Source organism: Gymnodraco acuticeps, unplaced genomic scaffold (genome assembly GCF_902827175.1).
Source record: "Gymnodraco acuticeps unplaced genomic scaffold, fGymAcu1.1, whole genome shotgun sequence".
In the NCBI taxonomy this organism is placed as follows: Eukaryota; Metazoa; Chordata; class Actinopteri; order Perciformes; family Bathydraconidae; genus Gymnodraco; species Gymnodraco acuticeps.
In genome coordinates, this window is record NW_022990647.1 from 603,716 (window position 1) to 625,258 (window position 21,543).

General features: G+C 41.7%; 1 protein-coding gene across 1 annotated transcript in view; it reads right to left on the minus strand.

Annotated features, from left to right (window-relative positions):
- The window catches only part of LOC117554842 (muscleblind-like protein 1), a gene marked incomplete in the record, with an annotated part of 108,534 nt that extends 88,522 nt beyond the window's left edge, over positions 1–20,012 (minus strand). The window contains 1 exon segment of the mRNA XM_034229391.1: positions 19,913–20,012.
- Between the last annotated feature and the right edge of the window lie 1,531 nt (positions 20,013–21,543).

Below are 21,543 nucleotides of genomic sequence, written 5' to 3' on the forward strand. Positions count from 1 at the left end.
CTGCAGTACAAAGATGCAGAGTTGGCCACAATAATGGAAAGCATTCCCCACACAACAACGTACACCTCTCACGACATGCACAATGCCATAATAGAGCTAACAGCAGTTCATCGTCTCCATCTCTACTATTTCTCTCCGAGTGCAACGATGAGGAAGCTGCCATCCTTAACCATTGTGCCTTGCTCGTGATTTACCAGTGTTTGTGCTGCCACTTACACAATGTTTCAAAAGTAGTTTATTTGTGTATTTGCGATAAGTGTGCGTCTTTACGCAATGCTGTTGGCCTTGCTGTTTGATATATATATTGTGTCGCAGGCCCGCAGCACGTGACGGTGTTGTTGTGTGCCCTCCCATGAAAATCATATGCCCTCCCTTTAGATTTGTTCTGGCGCCGGTGTTCCGGTGTTGCAGTATAACTTGAGTCATGACAACTGGCGACATTCTATTATTTTTGTCATAGGAATCCGGGGCGTGTACATTGAGGACCCATTGTTGACTTACCAGGAAATAAACATGTCGATCGCCTCGTTTGTCGTTTACGTTCATCTTTTGCTATATCTGCCATTCCTACGATCACTTTGATGCACATTCAGTACTCGTATCGTATGTGAGGTTGTGGGTGAGAGGTGGATATCGTGACGCTTACAGGGAGGTATCGAACATTACAAAGTAGGTGACTGTGTGGATGCCTGTTCAAAACATAGCAAACTTGAATAAATCATTTAAATTATATATTTGTGTCCGACTTTCATTTGTACATCGTTCTTAATGTGATGTATAGTAGCTTTGATAGCTGTCCATACCTTCAGATAGCCTAAAAGTAAAACACAAGTTGTTTATTCACAGCCCGAACGCTCATCGAGATGACTGGATCACTCATGACAAGTTGTGATCAGCTCCGATTAAATTGTGATATCAATTCTGTAGCTATTCTCCAGGGAGCACGTTTTTTTTAATGAAATACCTGTATCCCTCTCATCACAACAAGACTCTGTGCTGGCAAAACAATTACATACATGAAAATAACCTTGATGCATCGGAATGAAACACACAAACTATCTTCCGTGGCTATACTGATATGTCACAGTAACGGTCAACCACAGAAAAGTAAGTCCAGTGGGGCACAAGTTGAATACATATATAACATTTGTACATTGTTCTTAATGTGATCTGTATAGTAGCTTTGATAGCGGTCCATACCTTCAGACAGCCTAAAAGTAAAACACAAGTTGTTTATTCGCAGCCCGAAAGCAGCAACGAGATGACTGGATCATCTGCAGTGTTGGGCAAGTTACTTCCAAATTGTAATACAATGACTTATTACTGTCTTTTTTAAGCAATAGCCTACGTTACATTACAATATTACTGTCTCTGAAATGTAATGAGTTACACTACTTTTATATTAGCCTACTTTTGAGTTACTTTACCAAAAGAGCATCAGGACTGTTTGAGGCATATGATAGCTATGTGATTAACATGATGATTCAGCCTCTATGGAGATAGACATATGACAAGCATGATCATTTCTGACCGTGGAGCTAATCTGAAGTAAACATTGAATACTTGCTTTCTATTCTCCATCTTGTGACTGTGTAACTCCCTCTCTTGGTATCAGCGTGAAGGACACTGCTCAGGAACTAGTTGATGCTCTGTATGTGACGACTACTTCCATTCTGGAGAGGATCACAGATACATGGGTCCTGAGGTTGAAGCTCAAGCCCGTGACGAGTGAGATTGTTCTAACAATTTCCAATAAAGGTTATTCTGAAACATAACTATCGTTATTATCTTTCCTTCTATAACAGTAATGTAGGTGAAGAAAAACTTTGCATTGCATAATATTTAAACTTACATTCAGGCACTATAAATGAAGCCAAAAATATGTCAAGTTGGGGCTTAGCCCACCAAAAAGTGCATAGTTGCAATTTAGGCAGTTAAGCATTTTATATCAGTGGGTCCTAATGGTGCAACACGGAAGGCAGACAGAATTGCTAAGACACAGGTGTCACATGAAATGTAAATGTTCTGGAAAGTTCCTTATACAGCTTCAGCCTTTTTTATCTCATGAAGTCCCTAAGTGACACACCCTGAACAGTCTGGTGGGTCATGGTCCTTGTCATTTGCTTTTGTATTCCCATAACAACATGTCCAAGATGTCCATGTGCCAGGCTAACACATGTGACAGAACTACCTACATTTGGAAAGGTTTTTTGTTGCTAAAGTTAACATTCAAGCCATTTAAGAATAAAAATGCTTACATGCCATTTGTTAAACATTAAGCTGTCTTCGGCTCTTTTCGGCTGTAACAAATTTAAATGTCCCCTCTGTGGGACGAATAAAGGTATTCTGATTACATTTAACCTGTTGTGGAAACATTTCTTGATTAAATTGATATGAAACAATGAGTGACATATATGCACAATTAGAAATAAGATTATGATCTGGTCAGTTAATTTAGCTGATTCAATTATATTTAGTTAACATATTCTTTATTCTTCAATTAAAAGTATGTTCAAACAAATGTAAACCAAAAAATCATCCTCGTTAATGAAGTTATAAATAAGAGTTACTTTACCATTGAAGCGCAGATATTTGACACTAGGGGGGGTTACTTGTCAGAAATGTGTTCTAGATGGTCTATTTAGTCTAAATGACGTTCCCCTTAATTTCCCCAAAAGTAGAAATGGGTCCGGGTTCTTATGGGTTAAACGTATAGGCTTAAAGGCATAATAGAACTACTGTATATATATCAACGTGTGCCCCCGCTGGACTTACGTTTCTGTGGTTGACCGTTACGGTGACATATCACTATAGCCACGGAAGATAGTTTGTGTGTTTCATTCCCATGCATCAAGGTTATTTTCATGTAGCCTAATTGTTTTTCCTGCACAGTATAGAGTCTTGTTGTGATGAGAGGGATACAGGTAATTTCATAAAAAAACGTGCTCCCTGGAGAATATAGCTACAGAATTTAATATCACAATGTAATCGGAGTTAGTCACAACTTGTCATGAGTGATCCAGTCATCTCGATGAGCGTTCGGGCTGTGAAATAAACAACTTGTGTTTTACTTTTAGGCTGTCTGAAGGTATGGACAGCTATCAAAAGCTACTATACATCACATTAAGAACGATTGTACAAAATGAAAGTCGGACACCAAATATATAATTTAAATGATTTATTCAAGTTTGGCAATATTTTGAACAGGCATCCACACAGACACCTACTTTGTAATGTTCGATACCTCCCTGTAAGCGTCACGATATCCACCTCTCACCCACAACCTCACATACGAGTACTGAATGTGCATCAAAGTGATCGTAGGAAGGCAGATATAGCAAAAGATGAACGTAAACGACAAACGAGGCGATCGACATGTTTATTTCCTGGTAAATCAACAATGGGTCCTCAATGTACACGCCCCGGATTCCTATGACGAAAATAATAGAATGTCGCCAGTTGTCATGACTCAATTTATACTGCAACACCGGATTAACTCGATCAACTTGTTTCCCAATCAACTCGTTTCCGTGGGGTGCGTGGCTTTCGACTGAAATACACATTTTGATCGCTTTCTTCTGTCGTTTACATACATCTTTTGGTATATTTGGCTTCTTAGGAACACGTTGATGCACATCCAGTACCAGTGTGTGAGGTTGTGTTTACACGATGGCGATATCCGGACGCGAACAGCGAGGACTACAACAAGACCAACGAGTTGCTCGAATAAATCATTAAACCAACTATTGTTTCCAGACTTATTACGGAATATCGTTGTTATGTCCACGTCCATCTGTGTATACCTTCAGATCAGCCCTCCAAGTGAAGCACACGGTTGTTTGAAAGCAGAGTGGAGAAATCTTCATCTGTGTTAAACTGTGATCCTCCACGGAACTGGGACCCGCCCACGTTAAAATGGTGACCCGCCCAGGTTACATTGTGTTACGATTTTCTGTGGCTATCTACCAGCGATCATGTTTAAATATGAACAGACTACCCACACATGTATCCTTATAAAACGGTATGTGCACAACTCATCCAGATAAGATGTGACTGTTACCTCGTTTTGCAAAGATAAGCAGCAGAAATGTCATTGGGGATATTTAGACTTTAAATGCTGCTTGGTCGTGAATGTTGGTGTCTGCAAACAATATTACGAATCCTCTATTCAAACACATATTCAATGTGCATCGACATGAAAATAACAAAAAAGTTCATGCTGACTCAAACCCGAGTCCCAACAGTAAAAATCAATCATGCCCTGCGCGTTATGAGTGCGCCACCAATCTTCACGTCCTAACAGATCACCACAGTTCAATTTTTTACATTAATATTGGTCAACAAGTTCTAGAAAAATGCAATCCGACATCATATTGACAACAATAATAGTTAGTAAAGGATGTATTGATGTGAATGTTTTGAACAGTGAATCCTTATTGTAAAATCGCTTTGGATAACAGGCATCAATGAAATCCCGTTATGCAAATCTGCCAGTACAAGCGCTAGCCATCAAACCGCGTGTAACTGGATGAGACTACCCAGGTTCATTTTCTCATATTCAAAAAAATGGAGGAAAATTCATTGTAGCGGTAGTGAATCACCCGGTGCTGTATGATCAGTCTCTGTTCATCTACCGGGATACAAACCAGAGGAGCGAGGCTTGGAGGGAGGTGCAGAGACAGTGGATGAAACTGGTAGGTTTTCTCGCCTTGTTTGGGGATTTTATATCCAGTTTACTTCGTTTTTAACATTGCTATTGCTTTGTATGTCGGGGGCGGGAGATTCAGGTGATTGGTTGTTGGTCGCGTTGCTCGCAAAAATCCCCAGCTTCAGATACGCCCACCTCCAAGCGTCAACGCACGCTGCTGTTGTGGACGCTCCGTTAACGTCTCAGCCTGTCTTCACTCAGTTATCAAGTTACCACGGTGAAATCAATTTTAACAAGGTAAAAACAAATGTATTTTCATATGATTATTTCGATATGAATGAGTTTGCGCAGCTTGGTCGCACACCAAAGTATAGTTAATGTTTAGCTAGGCTAATACTGTTTCAGACGTCTTTGGAAGAAGGGGTAAATTGATAGCATTTTTTTCTTTGTAACAAGATTGTCCGAGTGTAGTGACCAAGGGCGCCATAAGGGGGGTGAGAAGTTAGGACGATTCTAAGGGCCCGTGACGGGACAGGGGCCCCAAAATGTTTAGAACATTAAGAAAAAAAAATGTAAGTAACCTTTCATCAATCCTCAATAATTAATATTAATAGAACATTATATTGATAAATTACTCCACTAAACTTACGATTCATTTAAACTTATTTCTTCCAAAAGTTAATTACCCAAAGCCTCTGTACAACCCCCTTCTATTTACATGTAATGGTTTGGTCCTGCCTCCAAATGCTGTGCGCACCGGGCACTTGCAGAGAGTGAAAGCATGTGAGGAGGGATGCTAGTACTTACCCCCTAACGGCCCGTCTACACTACAGGCGTCAAAAAATGCTTTCAACGCTTCGCCCATTCATTTGAATGGGGGTGATGTAGGATATTTTCAAACTTCACCGAACTGCATTGTGTGGTAGCATGGCAAGGCGTTGCAAGCATCGTGCGAGCGTCTATGCGGCGTCAAAGTGTGAACAATGTTCAACTTTTGAGACTCGATGCTTGCTCGAAGCTGGCGTCAGCCAATCAAATCCCGTTTTTGCAATTCCCGCCAGTACAAGCGCTAGCCAATCAAACCGCGTGCAAGCTGGGAGAGCCAGACCGCAGTTCATTTCCTCATATTCCAACGAGAAATTACGGTAGCAAATCACCCGGTTCTTTCCGACCAGAAACTATTTACCGGGATACAAACCGGAGGAACCAGGCATGGAGGGAGGTGGCAGAGGACAGTGGTGAAACTGGTAGGTTTGTCGCCTGTTTGGGGATTTTATATCCAGTTTACTTCGTTTTTAACATTGCTATTTCTTTGTATGTCGGGGGCGGAAGATTCATGTGATTGGTTGTTGGTCGCGTTGCTCGCAAAAAATCGCCAAGCTTCAGACACGCCCAGCTTCAAGCTTTTTCGATGCCTGTAGTGTAGACGGGCCGTAATTGCACCAGGAGCGTCTGCCGCTGCGGCTGCGCCGCGCTGCGACCTCCTCCTGCGTCCTAACCCACCAGGCGCGTTTCAAAACGTTGCGGAAGCGGAGCGTGTGTGTGCAGCCTCGCAGTGTGTTGGATGAAACATTCCACTTCCTGCCTGCGCCGCGCTTGCGCTGCGCCGCGTCAAAAATAGGATTCATCCTATATTTTAGAAAATTCCTTGCGGCGAGGAGCTTCTGGGACGCTTCGAGCCGCGGCGCAGCGCGGCGCAGCGTGTCTGGTGGAATAGCACCCATTGACTAGAGTTGGCCGCGATCGCTAAAAAACGCCGCATGCCGCAGCGCAACGCAGCGTCAGACGCTCCTGGTGGGATTAGGGGATTAGCCTACGTAAGGGTGTTGTACCATGTTTCCACGACCAACAAAGTCAGGCTGTAAGAAAAGAAGAGAAAGGAGAGAAAGAAAAGAGAGAGGGACTAAAGGGCGGACAGTAGGTCACCCAGTTTTTTCACAAGAAAAAGGTGGGTGTGGTCCATGAGTGGTGGAAATTAGTCTGTTAGCTAATGTTTTTTGTTTACTAAACTGACATTAAGTAGAATATCTTTACAGAAAATTCAGAGGTCTGTCATTTCACTGCTCTTTTAGCTGACATTTAAAAGGTATGGTAGGTAATTCACTTCAGAAACACTTTTTGTTATATTCCATGGAATGCTCTTAACATCCCGATAGCAATGAATATATGAAATGCTTTGACAATAAATACATACAAACATGTCATCTGTGGTGCTGTAAAAAGCACGACCAATCATCTGAGCCGGCCCGGCTAAAATAACTGGATGGCCTACCTGCCTGTCAGCCTTCCATCTGTGCACAAACTGATCTGTGCCCTCATTGGTCATGTGCGCGTTCGTGTGTGTTGGAGGAGGGGCTCTGTAAGGAACTCTGAAGGAAGGGACAGATTTTTTTCGGTTGTGTACTTTCAAATTCTAGCGCACTCGAGCTGGTTTCTCCATTCTTACCTACCTACCTTAATAAATGCAGGCACATTTTTAGCGCCTATCAGTTGTCCCTCCCCCTGTGCCAGGTCCAACACGATCCATCTTTAGGCTCAGCAGCCCGTCCCCCCATAAGGCTGAACCTGAACCAGCTTTTCTCCCAACTGAAGGAGGTGAGCAGCATTGTTGTTGAATGACATGCACTTAACATATCTGAAGGGAGACTGGAATACAATATATATATATATATATATATATATATATAACAAAAAGCTAACATCTAATTTAAATTATACATTTCAACACAGTATTTTCCCACATAGCCAATGATCTATATAAAACAAAAAACTGCTTTTAGTCTATTTAGGAATGATGGACAGTTTGAAGCATTGAGTGATCAGTCTGTATTAGGTAAACAAAATGTTAATCACCGACATTTGGTTATGATATTAATACTAATGTTATTATATTAAAGCAGGGGTGGGGGAACCTCCGGCCCCCCGGGCCGTATCCGGACCGCTAGACCATTTGGTACGGCCCTCGAAGGTAATTTATAAACAAAGTGGCCTGTGCCTGGTGGTGGGGCCCAATGTGATATATTTTCATGGGGCCCAAAATCCCTGGCGGCGCCCCTGGTAGTGACTCTTGCAAAAGTGCTTTGAAAAAGTGGTGCCCCGTTCCCAGGCATGCCTGACACATTTCAGGCTAAATGCCATTGCCCGTCAAATTTGAGCGGAGGTTGTGGACAGAAAGGGCTCTTGAATTCAAACATTAAACGGTTGCCTCTCTGATGTGTCGCTCCCCGTGTCGTAGTGATTTGAACTACTCTCCAGACAGGTACTTCGTCTGATTATTTCTGGACTTTGTCTGAACGTTGCAGCTTGTCTTCAGTTAACACAGATAAGGTGAAGTACATTTTTGCGCGTCAAATTTGAGTGGAGGTTGTGGACAGAAAGGGCGCTTGAATTGAAACATTAACGGTTGCCTATTTGATGTGCTGCTCCCGTGTCGGCAGCTAGGCTAAGTGCAGTGCTAGGCTAATAATGTTCAGACCTCTTTCTGAGACATGGTAAATTGATAGAATTTTTTGGTAACGAGATTTTCTGTGTTGTGTGGCTCTTGCAAAACAAAAACGTGTTGCCCGATCCTAGGCATGCCTGGACATATTTCAGGCTACTTGTTAGTTTTATGGTGGGTATATGCCTGTTTGACCATGTATTCCTGTTGCATTTGTGGAGAATCTGTTCAGTCTCTTAAGGCGTATGTTGTACATTGCAAACTCCACCGCAATGAACCTCGTTGTATTTCAAGTGTGTTGGAATTGATTGTATAAATATAGATAAATGCAGGAGTGTAGGTAACACAGGCACAATAATGCCAATACAATATGTATAGTGATGGACAGTGGAGAGTTACAATATACAAAAGAGTGCGAATGTAGGGTTGTCTGTAGAGTATGAACAGCATATGTGCATTTGGTAAGTAATGCAGAGTATAACATATGTATGGGGTTGGTTATTTGTACTATTACAATATTGAACAGTGTAGGTGGTTCAGTCTATCATTTGTTTTAGAAGAAATGATTATGAAAATACTCAAGTCAGGCCAGTTCTGTTTCCTCTGATGGCATCATTAAAGAACTGAGCTGGTAAGTTGGCTGCATATTTAAAATATATACATCAGATTTGTATTCTGCGTCTAAAGTATTGTTTCCCTTCCAATAGGCCAAGCCAAACGTGTTCAGTGGTCCTCAACTGGATTCTTCTTGACATTATTACCTTTCCAGGTAAGAGATACAAGTCTAGAGAGAGTAAATTATTGTTTTTGTTTATATTACAATTTAATATTTGACTTTCTTTTCTCACTTGTTAGGGCATTGATAGGGCTGCACCATCATTAGGGCTGGTCCCAGTCAAACTACCAAGTTCCACTCAGCGTTCTCCTGCTGCTGGAAGTTTTCCTCCCTGATCCTTCAATGTGGACCTGTTTCTACATTCAGTCAGGACATTTATGGTGAGTGATTCCACACAAACAGATTTTCTATCATGCACGCTTTCAGTAAATATTGACTTTAGTATAGTGGTATATACTGTGCTCTTTAGAAATGTGTCTCCCAGTAGAGATGAACTAATACTGAGTGTTTGGGGGGATGTTACCGTCAGCAAAGTGACATTACTCCAACTGCTAGCAGAGTCTATATCAATACATCATGTAATCATATAACCCATGACAGGACTTACTATAGTGAAAATGTAAATAGGTTATTGAGAGTCCCTTCATTTATAAACCATTTTCAAATTGAATTACCAGAAAAATCAGTATACTAATGGCGCGTTTCCACTGCAGGCCTCGCTCGGCCTCGCTCGGCCTCGCTCGGTTTGGTTAGGCCTTATTAGGCCCGGCTCACTTTAATTCTGCGCTTCCATTACAGTTTAGGAACTGTAGTTACTATAGTAACGCAGTGTAGGCGGAGCCGTGACGTCATCTTCAATGATAGCCCCAGAAAAACAACACAGCCGTTAGCACTCAGAGCTCACAGCTCCTCATATCTGTTCAGAAACTAGACAAAAGTTAAACAAGTACAAACCACAGACTGTCTGTGTCATGGAGAATACAGTCGCTGGGTTTATTTATGTCGGTATAGGCCGTTGTTGTGAGTGTGGGACGGTCGGAGCATATATAAACGTTAGCTTAGCCAAGCTCCATTTAGAAAACACGTCTGCAGACTTGTCAAGCATTAATTCATGGTTTTTACTAACCGGTATCAGTATGTTGTTACTATTCGGCATCATTTTGAAACGTGTATTACAATTAAATCACGGTCAAATATGTTCATCTTGTTGTAGTTGTAGCCCCCTTGCCAGCCGATTCTCTCTCTAGTTTAGTATACTCAGCCCGACTCAGCCTGGTTGTTCCTGGCCCTAGAACCACGATTTTATGGGGCCAGAAAAACTGTGAATTAGGAACCCCACTAGGCCAAGTGGAAACGCAACCAAAAACGGGCCCCGCACGGCTCGGCACGCTTAAAGCGAGCTACCCGCTGCAGTGGAAACGCGCCATTAGATATGCTGTATATTGTTACAGTCCAAAATTATAAAAATATTGTGATTCTAAAGGTTTTGCAATATAATATATCCCACCACTACTTAAGTGTAAATTAAACGACTTTTGATCCTGTGATTTTTCTCTCTGCTCTCTCCCTGATGCTGGTGGTCCTGGGTTCCCGATCCATTCCACCCACCCTGGTGGGACCCTCGATGTCCACATGCTGCTCCCTTGCCTCAACAGCTACAGGAGGGCAACACATTGGAAACCCCTTGACTGCTTGCTGATCTTTTTAATGGACTATCAAAAACTTTGGACTTCTGTCTGACTATGGACCAAGAGAGGATTTTACGTATTAGAAGTGAAATCATTACATTATACTGTTAATTTCACAATAAAACCATATTTCATGGCAAAACCTTTTTTTGTACTGCTTTTGTAAGGGAATTTATATAGGAAAAAGTAGTATTGTATTTTGCAAACTGATTATTTTACAGTAAAGCACTGTCAAATTTCACAGCACAGCATTTCCTTGTACGACATTTTAAGGGAATTTATATGGGGAAAAGTAGTATTTTTTTATTACAGACTGTTAATTGTACAGGGAACCACTGTCATTTTTCATGGCACAACCTTTATTTGTACAGCATATTACGGGAATTTATATTACAGACTGTTAACTGCACAGTGAAACACAGTCTAATTTAATAGCAAACACTTTATTTAGACGGTATTCATACAGTATTTTCATGTTCATTTTATGGCAAAAAGGTGTTTCTTTCAGTGGTACAAACCTGTATTTATATGGTAAAATATGGAATAAAACTCAAACATTAACCGTAAAGTCAGCAGTACTGATATCCTTTTACCGTAATAGTACATAAAGTTCTACTGTATTTTTTACGGTAAAGTTCTGGCAACCACAGCTGCCAGTTTTTTACCGTAAAAATTACATTTTTTTTTTGTACAGTGTAGGGCTATCATTATGGGCCCTGCCTGTACCTGTTCGCTCTGCCATCGCGTGAAGGATCTGCTAACAAGCGACCAACAGAAAGGTTAATGTTAATGTTGTTGCACGTCACCTCAACCCCCCCCCGCTACCACCACCCCCCCAGGTATATTTCAGATCTGTGGGAAACACTGGCAGTTAATGGACCAGCACCAGAGGCGTTCCCATACACACAGGCGTTGGAGCTGTTCTTCATGAAATCCCAGAAGGATGAAGTGCTCTGACAAACAGTGCCATCTTTGCGCAAAATGATTATACAGGAATGAAAAGTCAATAAATAAACATGTTGTTAAAACTTTTTTTTTTTTCACGCACCCGCCCAAGTATATTTCAGATCTGTGGGAAACACTGGGAGCCTCAACATGTAATCCATGCAGGAATGTATGGAGACCTGTCATCAGGAGCTCTGATCACAGTTTACAGTACACTGCAGCTGTCATAAACATATTGAAATGAGGCGACTGAGTTGTGCATGCTCTGTACAGATTAATTGAAAAGAGTTTTACCTGTGCTGGACTATATGATTTGATCTATATGAATGCACCTGCCTTACCTGATGAAGTTAGATGCCGCCTATCACAGTGCACTAAGATTTGTTACTAATTGTAAAGTATTAACTCATCACTGTACCCTGTATGCCAGGGCAGGTTTGCCTTCACTAACTGTACGGAGGCTCAGTCACTGGTACATGTTCATCTACAAAGCCATGTTAGGTAAACTACCATCCTACATCTGCTCTCTGATCACACGACGAATTGAAAATAGCTATTGCCTGAGATCTCATGCTGTGGTTTTGTTAAATGTGCCAAGTGCTAGGACTGTTTTAGGGATGAAAAATGTTTAGGTGTGCAGCTTCTCTAACTTGGAACAGTCTGCAAAAAGAATGGAAACTGAGTAATTTGGTTCCACTACATGTTTTTAAAGCTCGGATAGATGCTATGCAATCTGATACTGTTGGTACCTGCAAATGTCGTTAGGTATGTAAATTGTAAATCGTTAGGTATGTAAATTGTAAATCCCTGTATCTATGTTGTATGACATGTTGTTGGACCTGTCTGCTGCATTCGACACGGTGAATCATCAGATCCTCCTTCGCACTCTCCAAGAACTTGGAGTTTCCGGCTCTGCACTTTCCCTCATCACCTCATACCTCAAAGACCGCACCTACAGAGTTACTTGGAGAGGGTCGGAGTCCGACCCTTGTCAATTAACTACAGGGGTCCCTCAGGGCTCTGTTCTTGGTCCCCTCCTCTTCTCCCTGTACACAAACTCGCTCGGATCAGTCATTAGCCCGCATGGTTTTTCATACCACTGCTACGCTGACGACACCCAATTAATTCTGTCCTTTCCCCGCTCAGAGACCCAGGTAGTCGCACGCATCTCTGCTTGTCTAGCTGACATCTCTCAGTGGATGTCTGCTCACCACCTCAAGCTCAACCTTGACAAGACTGAACTGCTTTTCCTTCCGGGAAAAGATTGTCCCACTCTTGACCTGACAATCAACATCGGCACCTCTGTTGTTTCCCCGACTCAGACTGCAAGGAATCTGGGTGTGACCCTAGATAACAACCTGTCCTTCACTGCAAACATAGCTGCTACAATCCGCTGCTGCAGATACACGCTTTACAACATCAGGAAGATACGTCCCCAGCTGACTCAGAAAGCGACTCAGGTTCTGGTCCAGGCTCTCGTCATCTCACGCCTAGACTACTGCAACTCCCTCCTGGCTGGTCTACCTGCATGTGCCATCCGACCTCTGCAGCTCATCCAGAATGCAGCGGCTCGTCTGGTCTTCAACCTTCCTAAATTCTCCCACACCACGCCGCTCCTCCGCTCCCTTCACTGGCTTCCGGTAACTGCTAGAATCCACTTCAAGACAATGGTACTTGCGTACCATGCTGCGAATGGATCTGGCCCTTCCTACATCCAGGACATGGTTAAACCGTACACCCCAGCACGTGCACTCCGCTCTGCATCAGCCAAACAGCTCGCTGCACCCCTCGCTGCGAGGGGGACCCAAGTTCCCATCAGCAAAAACACGTGGATTTGCTATCCTGGCTCCAAAATGGTGGAATGAGCTCCCCATTGACATCAGGACAGCAGAAAGCTTACACACCTTCCGGCGCAGACTGTAAACTCATCTCTTTCGACTCCACTTCGAGCGATAGAACTATTAACAAAGCACTTATATACTAATAAAGGACTGGCTTATCTAAAGCCAGTTGAGTAGCACTTGAAATGTTTTTGCTCTATGAAACCTGATGTACTTATATGATTCTGTTTTCTTCAAGTTTCTATTTTGTTGGTCGAACGCACTTATTGTAAGTCGCTTTGGATAAAAGTGTCAGCTAAATGTAATGTAATGTATGATGTCCTTTTTGTTTTTCTGTTGTTTACTGTTTTTATGTCTTCATGTGGAACCTACTTACAGGTCTCCCTTGAAAAAGAGATCGATGATCTCAATGGGATTCACCTGGTTAAATAAAGGTTTGAAATTAGTCAAGACCCTAAAGCTAATGCATTTCAGATACTTTGAACCTATTCAAGTAATTACTGTAAGCTTTTAATGCAAAACAAACAAAAGGTGTTAAAAAATCCTGCTTTTGTTCAAAATTGAAAATACGGAGTTCTCTGTATGGTGCTCTATTTATTCTATTGTTTTCCCCATTAAAGTGATGCACACATATTATAGCCCTTTATATCCTTTATTAAAGAACTCATTGAGATTAAAATCTATTTTACAAGAGTGGCCTGGCCATAAGGTAGTTCCCCCCCTCATCCAATATGGGTCACATACAGTCTTTTTTGGGACAGAAATATATTTATTACTCATTTGTCTGTTTACTTTCCTCATTGACACACAAACTTAATAAAGAATATCAAGCCATTATATCCAAATTATGCTTAAATGTTTGGCCCTTTCAGCAATGATTTTGTCTGTGCATATACAGTATGTGTGTTAACGTGTTTATCTGTCAGACCGGTATAGACAGCCTGGGAAAGCAGGAGTTTAATCATTTTCTGAAGGCAGCTGTGTAAACACCAGTAGTGCAGTCATTATACAGGAGGGTTGTTCTATATGTAAGTGTGTTTCTGATGAGGTCAGTGTATGTTTTTATTCATTCATCCATAAACGCATACATGAAGCGTTACTGTTAACAGTGGGAGTAACACAGCAGGGATTTCAGTGTAGTACAATAGAGAAATAAAGTTAAGCCTTCCAGAAAAGGGAATATGTGTCAGTGTGTGCATGAGTGTGTGTGTGCTAATCATTCTGCGGAACATTAAACACTAACATTACCCATTATTTTGTCTGCTCAGCTCTTTTCCACATTAAAACTGTCCTGCCTCAAACCACCACACATTAGCGGTGACGCACGGTGGCCATCTGCATATGTACACACACACGCTCCAGCAGACATATAACTCACTCAAACAACAAGTCACACTAAACATCCAGATGGTGAATACAAAATAAAAAAGTGAAACTGCAGAATTGACCAGAAAATATTAGCAGGGATACCTCAGTCTTGAGTCGAAACACACACAAAGTAACACACATACTCAGAGTAAACAGCAATGACTTACTGTATCTCTGCAAGGACTCATCTGACTGCTGCTGAGGGGAGAATGGAAAGTGAAAACCTCATGCTTACTCCTCTCTTTCGCTCCCTCTGTCACTACCCCCTTTTCCTTTGCTTTCTCCCTCCCCTGCTTCTATTCCTTCCTCCTCCTCTTCATCCTTCCCTCCCTGTCCTTCACTCCTTCTCTCTCCCTCCTTCCCTCTTGGCAGAGCCCTACTGTATTCAGATACACAAGTCTCCATATACGGCAGCACAGCTAAACATGTCACACATAATTTATCCACAGCAGGCTGCGAGTTCACCTTTCACAGCTCGCACTTGGACCGTATGCAAAAGAAGGAGGAGAGCAACGCCGGGGAACTTAACTCAGATAAACTTCTTCTGTCAACAGCAACGATTTCATACCGCATGTGTGTGTGTGCGCATTTGTGTGCATGTGTGTATGTTAACAAATGCAGACAATCAGACCGTGAAAATGCTACCCTAGACCAAAATGCAATTCACCCGCCACTGTTTTCAACACCTCCCTCTCCCCCCTTTTTCTTCCACAACAGTCCTCTCCACCATCTGTATCTGCAGGCAGTAAATCTCATACAGATTCTGTTTGTGAGAGCTGTCCACCTGCACGTTCCCCCCCTCTTCTCCTCCCTCTTCTCCTCCCTCTGCTTTCTTTATCTGTGCTACTACCTTTATAACACTGATGGGAACAGAGAAAACAAACTGCAAAGCAATACAAAAACGAACTATGAAAAGGGTTAAACACAGGCAGAAAAGACAGAGGAGTGAAATGAATTTGCTGTGTGATAACAGCGTGATACAGTGAGTAAAAGAGATTGCTGTCTGATGATTACCTCTGATGTGTCAGGTTTTCCACAATCGATCGTTTTAAAAAATACAAGCCTGCTGACCTCTCTTCTGCCTGCTTGACTTCCCCTGGTTGAGTTTTTTATTCAACTCAGCCTTCATATTGCACTTGATTGAAAGAAAACCATTTGGTCAGAATATAGCGGTTGTGGTGAAGAGAAGGAACATTGAAAAGCGTAGAATAAAGAGAGAAAGACTGGGAATAATAATAGCTGCACTTGAGTTGCGGTGCTAGCTGGTAGCTTTCTCCTCCCTCCTCCACAGCTTCAGTCCACTCACAGGACAGCAAGAGTCACAGCTCTGTTGCCATGGCGTCTAACTCCATCAAACACTATGTCAGGTGCATGTGTGTTTATGTGAGCATGTGTGACTGTGTGGTGTTGTGTCTGTTCGCGGAGGTGGGTGTGTATGTGTCAGGTGGGTGTTACCTAGTGACTCAGAGCAGCATGGCTGACTTGTCTGCAATATATCAAGGTGTTTAGAATGTATCACTGTATTGGTGTGTGTGTGTTTGTGTTTGTGTGTATTCGTTCTATGTGTGTTAGTTAGTACATGAGGTCATACCACTCCCATTCCCACCTGAAACCCCCTTCTCACACTGATTTATGTACCATGGTCGAACAAAAGACATGAGCCACTCTGTCATTTACAAAAGACTTGAAACAACTGAGACTAAGGGAAAGAGTCAGAGAGGGGATAGCAGAAATGGTTCTGTCGTGTGTGTGTGTGTGTGTGTGTGTGTGTGTGTGTGTGTGTGTGTGTGTGTGTGTGTGTGTGTGTGTGTGTGTGTGTGTGTGTGTGTGTGTGTGTGTGTGTGTGTGTGTGTGTGTGTGTGTGTGTGTGTGTGTGTGTGTGTGTGTGTGTGTGTGTGTGTGTGGAGGAAAGGTTTTGATTGAACTGCAGCCTGCAGCTAGCCCACAAAAGCACCTATGATGGATCTCTCTGCTGCTTCAACTGTTAATGTTAAGCTCCAGCTTCTATAAATATGTATCAATTTGTTCATAGAGTCAACGCAATGCACTACAGACGGCGGTAATATGACATTAGGATTTTAGAGCCGACAAGTCACTGACATGTGCCCAAAAAAGGCCCTGCAGTTGTCTTCCAGGAGTAGATTAGGGAATGGTGTCTCCATGTTTCTCCATGTTATATTGTCATTGTCTAGAATACAAACAGACTTCAACTGCATGGCCTGATCTGAGTTTTCTCTGGAAAAAGTGTTGTCTCTCAAGTATTTAAGGGTTATGGTTAAAAAATGCAAATTCAATACGTTAATGATAGTACAAAAAAAGTCTTAAATCTGCATGAACAGATGTTCTGTCTTCTTGGGAGCACCAGAAACATGCTGTAAACGTTTCTCTGGTTTTGTCTCCACCAACCTTATTTATCTGCGGTTTGGTGCTGGATGGTTAGTGCACATTGTCTTTTTTTTTTACCCTTTTTGCAAAAACAGCTGACAGGAGCTTCGAGAGTGAATCAATACAGTTGTAGGCCATAAAACCATAACAATATGCTTTAGGTTACTAAAAGGTTACTAAAAGGTTTCATAAAGCTGCGCATATATACAGTATATATACGTAATAATAAATATTAGATTATTTTTGCACAAGGCAGCATCTGAACCTTGTAGCTTTCTGAAATTGAGATGAATTTAAACTAGCTGATGTCATGTTGTTGTAGTGTGATTTGCTGTGCACTATTAAAATGTGAAACATTTAAAAAAAAAAAAAAAAAACTGCAAAACCCTTCTTCCCCCTGAGTCACAATGAAGTAGAAGTGAAGAGTAGAATTAAATGGAAATACTCAAGAAAATAACAAGCACTTTATAATCATACATAAGTGAGTAAATGTACTTTACACAGGCAGGCTTCTTGTCTAAAGAGAGACGCAGTGACGAAGAAACAGGGCACAGTGAAAGGTTTTGGACTCACAGATAATTGCTGCAATTGCAGATAATTTAATGCACACTAAGGTTCCTGCTCACTGCTCTGCTGATGTCTGTGTACAGAGGAGAGACTGAAAAGGACTTTTTAGGCACTGCTTTCTCTCACAAGCCAGTGTCTCTCACGTCTCTGCTCATTCTGATCATATAACAAGGAGACCATGTCCATGAACATGTGTCCCTTGTGTTCCAGAACATTAAATACAGGAATGAGGGAACACAATTGAGAAAAATAACAAAGGCAGTAGGAGTTGGACAAGGAGATCTGGATCCATAAATCACCTTTGATCCATGCTGCTAAGCAAAGCCAGAGCTGGACTGAGAGCAAAAGAATATCCACTAGAGAAAGTGGAGTAAGGATCTTAGCGAATGGAAAATCCAGCAGGGAGACCCTGTGAGTCTGAGATGTTCAACATTCATAACAGACCTGAGCTCTGTTGATGAGTGTCTAAGGTCACCAATGATCTTCAAACAACTGTTACTAATTTCAGTCAGTTAAAACTATTACTTTATGTCTTTCTCTTTAGTCTGAACAGCTCTGTGTTCTGGTACCAATTCTGGAGCCCCAAAATGTGAGCTCACTGGAAAATGTGGGAATCTGTCAACACAGAGCTCTATAACAGACTAGCAGTGTAATATATAAATGACCATTGTTCAAAAAGCTCCTGAAGCCCCAACTGAAAGTACTCTGGTAGGGCCATTGTTATTTTTTAACAAGACATCCATTTGTACAGTGTCTCTCTGCATCATCTTGAAATCACTTTAAGGAATAGCTAATGTACCCAGATGACTATATAGTCGTATATATGTACATACATATCAAGCAGCTCTCAGTCCCCTAAACACAAACACTGAATTATTAGAGAGCTGAGGCAGAGATATATAGCTGCTACTGTCATATACAGTAGGTGCCTGGTGAATAATTATATCACACCACAACATTAAAAGTGGAGGGGACTCTTAATAAAAGGAGATTCATGAAAAAGAGTAGCCTCTCCATTTCGAGGATTGACAAGTGGATTTCTGTGGGGGAAATGCAGATAGAAGCCCAGCTCTGTCAGGGCTAAATGGAGACAAACTGACTATTCAGAAGATTTTTTGTCTGATCTGCATTATTTCCTTTTTTGCATTTCATTTCCCAAGCCGCAAAAGCTGTTTGCATAGTCCCTTACCGTGTTCAGCATAAACAGCCTCCCACATCCAAATAAAACCCATTATCAAAAGGTGCAACATACAGTACACAAGTCAAACAGTTTCAAAGCTATTGTGTGTGATAATATTAATAACATTACCTTGAGCAGTATAATATTTGAAAGCTGGAATTTGAGATAATGCAACTTATGTTTGATTGTTTTCTCCAGGGATCTTTATGTACAACACACATTAAACTATGACCTTTTGAAATAAAGGTTTCATTTTGAAATCACTAAGTTTCATTTTGAACTCTAAGTTCTCATTTGGACTGTCTGTTTTGTCTCCATGACAGTGTTGCAATATGATTCCACAATTTGGTCCCATGGGTGGAGATTTGAAATTTCCCATTGGAGTCCTGGGGTAATAAAGTTAAAGACCACCATTCAGCTTTCAATATTTTCACTTGGTCGAACATATATACCCCAAAAACAGGTATCGTTCATCAAAGTATTTGTAATATTGTGAAACAAGTGCTTTCTATTTAGATTTAAGAGATTTGAATAAAAATGCTTCATCAGTGATCGTCATTATGAAAGTGTGACCTATAATTCATCATTAGGACATGTTTTTATTTTGACTGGCACATTAGGTTTACATTTGAAATACATCATTTGTCATAGTGTTACATTAAGTATATTGGCCAAAAACATGTACTGCATCATTTACTTTTAAACCTCTAAAGACCAACATGATATCTTACTTTTGAAATCCTTGTAACATTTTGTAAAGTTTTAATATTTTTTTGTATTATTCAATTTTATTAATTATGTTGAACGTGCCCAATTTACATGGAAATGTAAATGAAGGACAAAGTCTGACTTGCTGTGCATTTTCATAACCCGTGATATCCTTAACATGAAGTTATATTATGTTCACCTGCTATCCGAGAATATAAGTACATGCAAAACCTTCCCAACCTATTCAAATTAGCAACACACACAAAAGAAAACTGCAAAAAAAAAGAAGATATTTGACATGCACATTGGTTATTTCTAATCCCTCTAAGATAAATCCATGCTTTTAAAGAAATCCTGAACTCGGACATTCCCAAGTAAGAAAAAATGACAGCAATTACTATTATAGCAACAGGCAGGGAAGTTGTCGGAATCATAACATGTCAAATATGAATGACACCCTGTCATCCCCACAGAGCAATCCTCTCCTCCTCTCCAGAGCAGACAGATCAAGAGAAAAGCTTTCTTACCTGCCTGGTTGTCTGAGTGTTTCACTTGCACTCGGTCTGGGTGTGCGAGTGTGTGTTCACTCATACAGAATCCCTCCGAACAGGAACTGATGAATCTGCACGACTTCAGCCCTGCAGCGTGCAGTGCATTATGGGGTTTCAGTCTCTCTCTCTCTCTCTCTCTCTCTCTCTCATCTCTCTCTCCTCTCTCTCTCTCTCTCCTCTCTCTCTCTCTATCTCTCTCTCTCTCTCTCTCTCTCTCTCTCTCTCTATCTCTCTCTCTCTCTCTCTCTCTCTCTCTCTCTCTCTCTCTCTCTCTCTCTCTCTGTTGGCACAGTGTTGGAGGGGGATGTCCTCACCTCCTGTCTGGAGAGAGGAGGGTGAACTCACACGCGTTGTATCCACACACACACACACACGCAATTTAGAATAAATTGTGTTGAGCACCGCTGCTCTGGTTGCCATAGCAACATCTCCCCACACCCTCTCGCTCCTGTATCTCTACAGGGTCCCTCGCCGTGTATTCTGTTTGAATTGTGAAAAACAGTGAACAAATGATCACAAACTTCACTCATTGTACTCCTTTAATTCTTACATGTACTTCTTAATTCTAGCATGAGCTTCACGGCTAACACAGAAAAGAGGAGAGACTGTTGGAGCCGTGTGCCGATAACTAACTGTTGCTTTTGCTTCTGGGAAGACGAGAGGCTGGTGAGTTGTCAGGGAATACAGACAGACAGAGATAATGAAAGTGTGTGTGTATGCACATGCATCTCTGTGAGTGTGTTTGGTTTCATTGTGTTGGAGTGTGTGGATTGATAAGCTGGTTCCTAAAAAGCAGACTTTAGTTCCTGTTTGTGGTTTCTTCTTGTCCCTTCTGCAGCTGGTTGATAACCCACATTTCAGTCAATTACCAATAAGGGAAGCACAGCTGGACCGACCAATGAAATGAATGGATCGTGTGCACACATGCACACAGGCAAACAGAAAGACTGACTGAGACCACTGGTGTAATTATTTAATTGTTATCATTATTCACCTTCCTGGAGGCTGGTTATAACTGTTATTTAGTGGCTGATTCAGAATGACTGGTGATTGGTGGTGAATTATCAAGAAAAGGAGGGGGGGTGGGCGTTGACAGGCAGAAAAAGAGCAGAGGCTGAGAGATGGCGGGATACGTACTGTAAAGGAGAGAGAATGACGGTGAGGAAGAGAAGGAGACGAGACCTTCTCTCCACCGTCTCCCATGGCGACAGAGTGGGTGGAAGGCCTTTCTGTCCTTCAGGCCTGTAAATCAGCCGCTCACAGCTGGGTCCTGCAGCGTAACACACTGGTGACCTCCAACGCTAAATCTTTCAACATCTAGCCTTCCTGTTTTTGTCTCGCAGCCTTCATCACTGTCTCTTCCCCACTTTTTCTCTGTCGCACTGCCACATTCTGCTGCCAACCCCTAACTGATGTACATGTTCATCATGTTGATCAAGAGTGTTACTATACTGTACCAGAACACAATTGTAAAAAGAAAACTACATCTCCCATAGTTTGTTTAGTTTGTTTATTTATTTAAAGGACAGTGCACATTGATCAACATTGCTGTAAACGTGCCAGTGTTAGCCAACAGGCTAATTTTCAACTGTTGTCCTTTTGGCAAG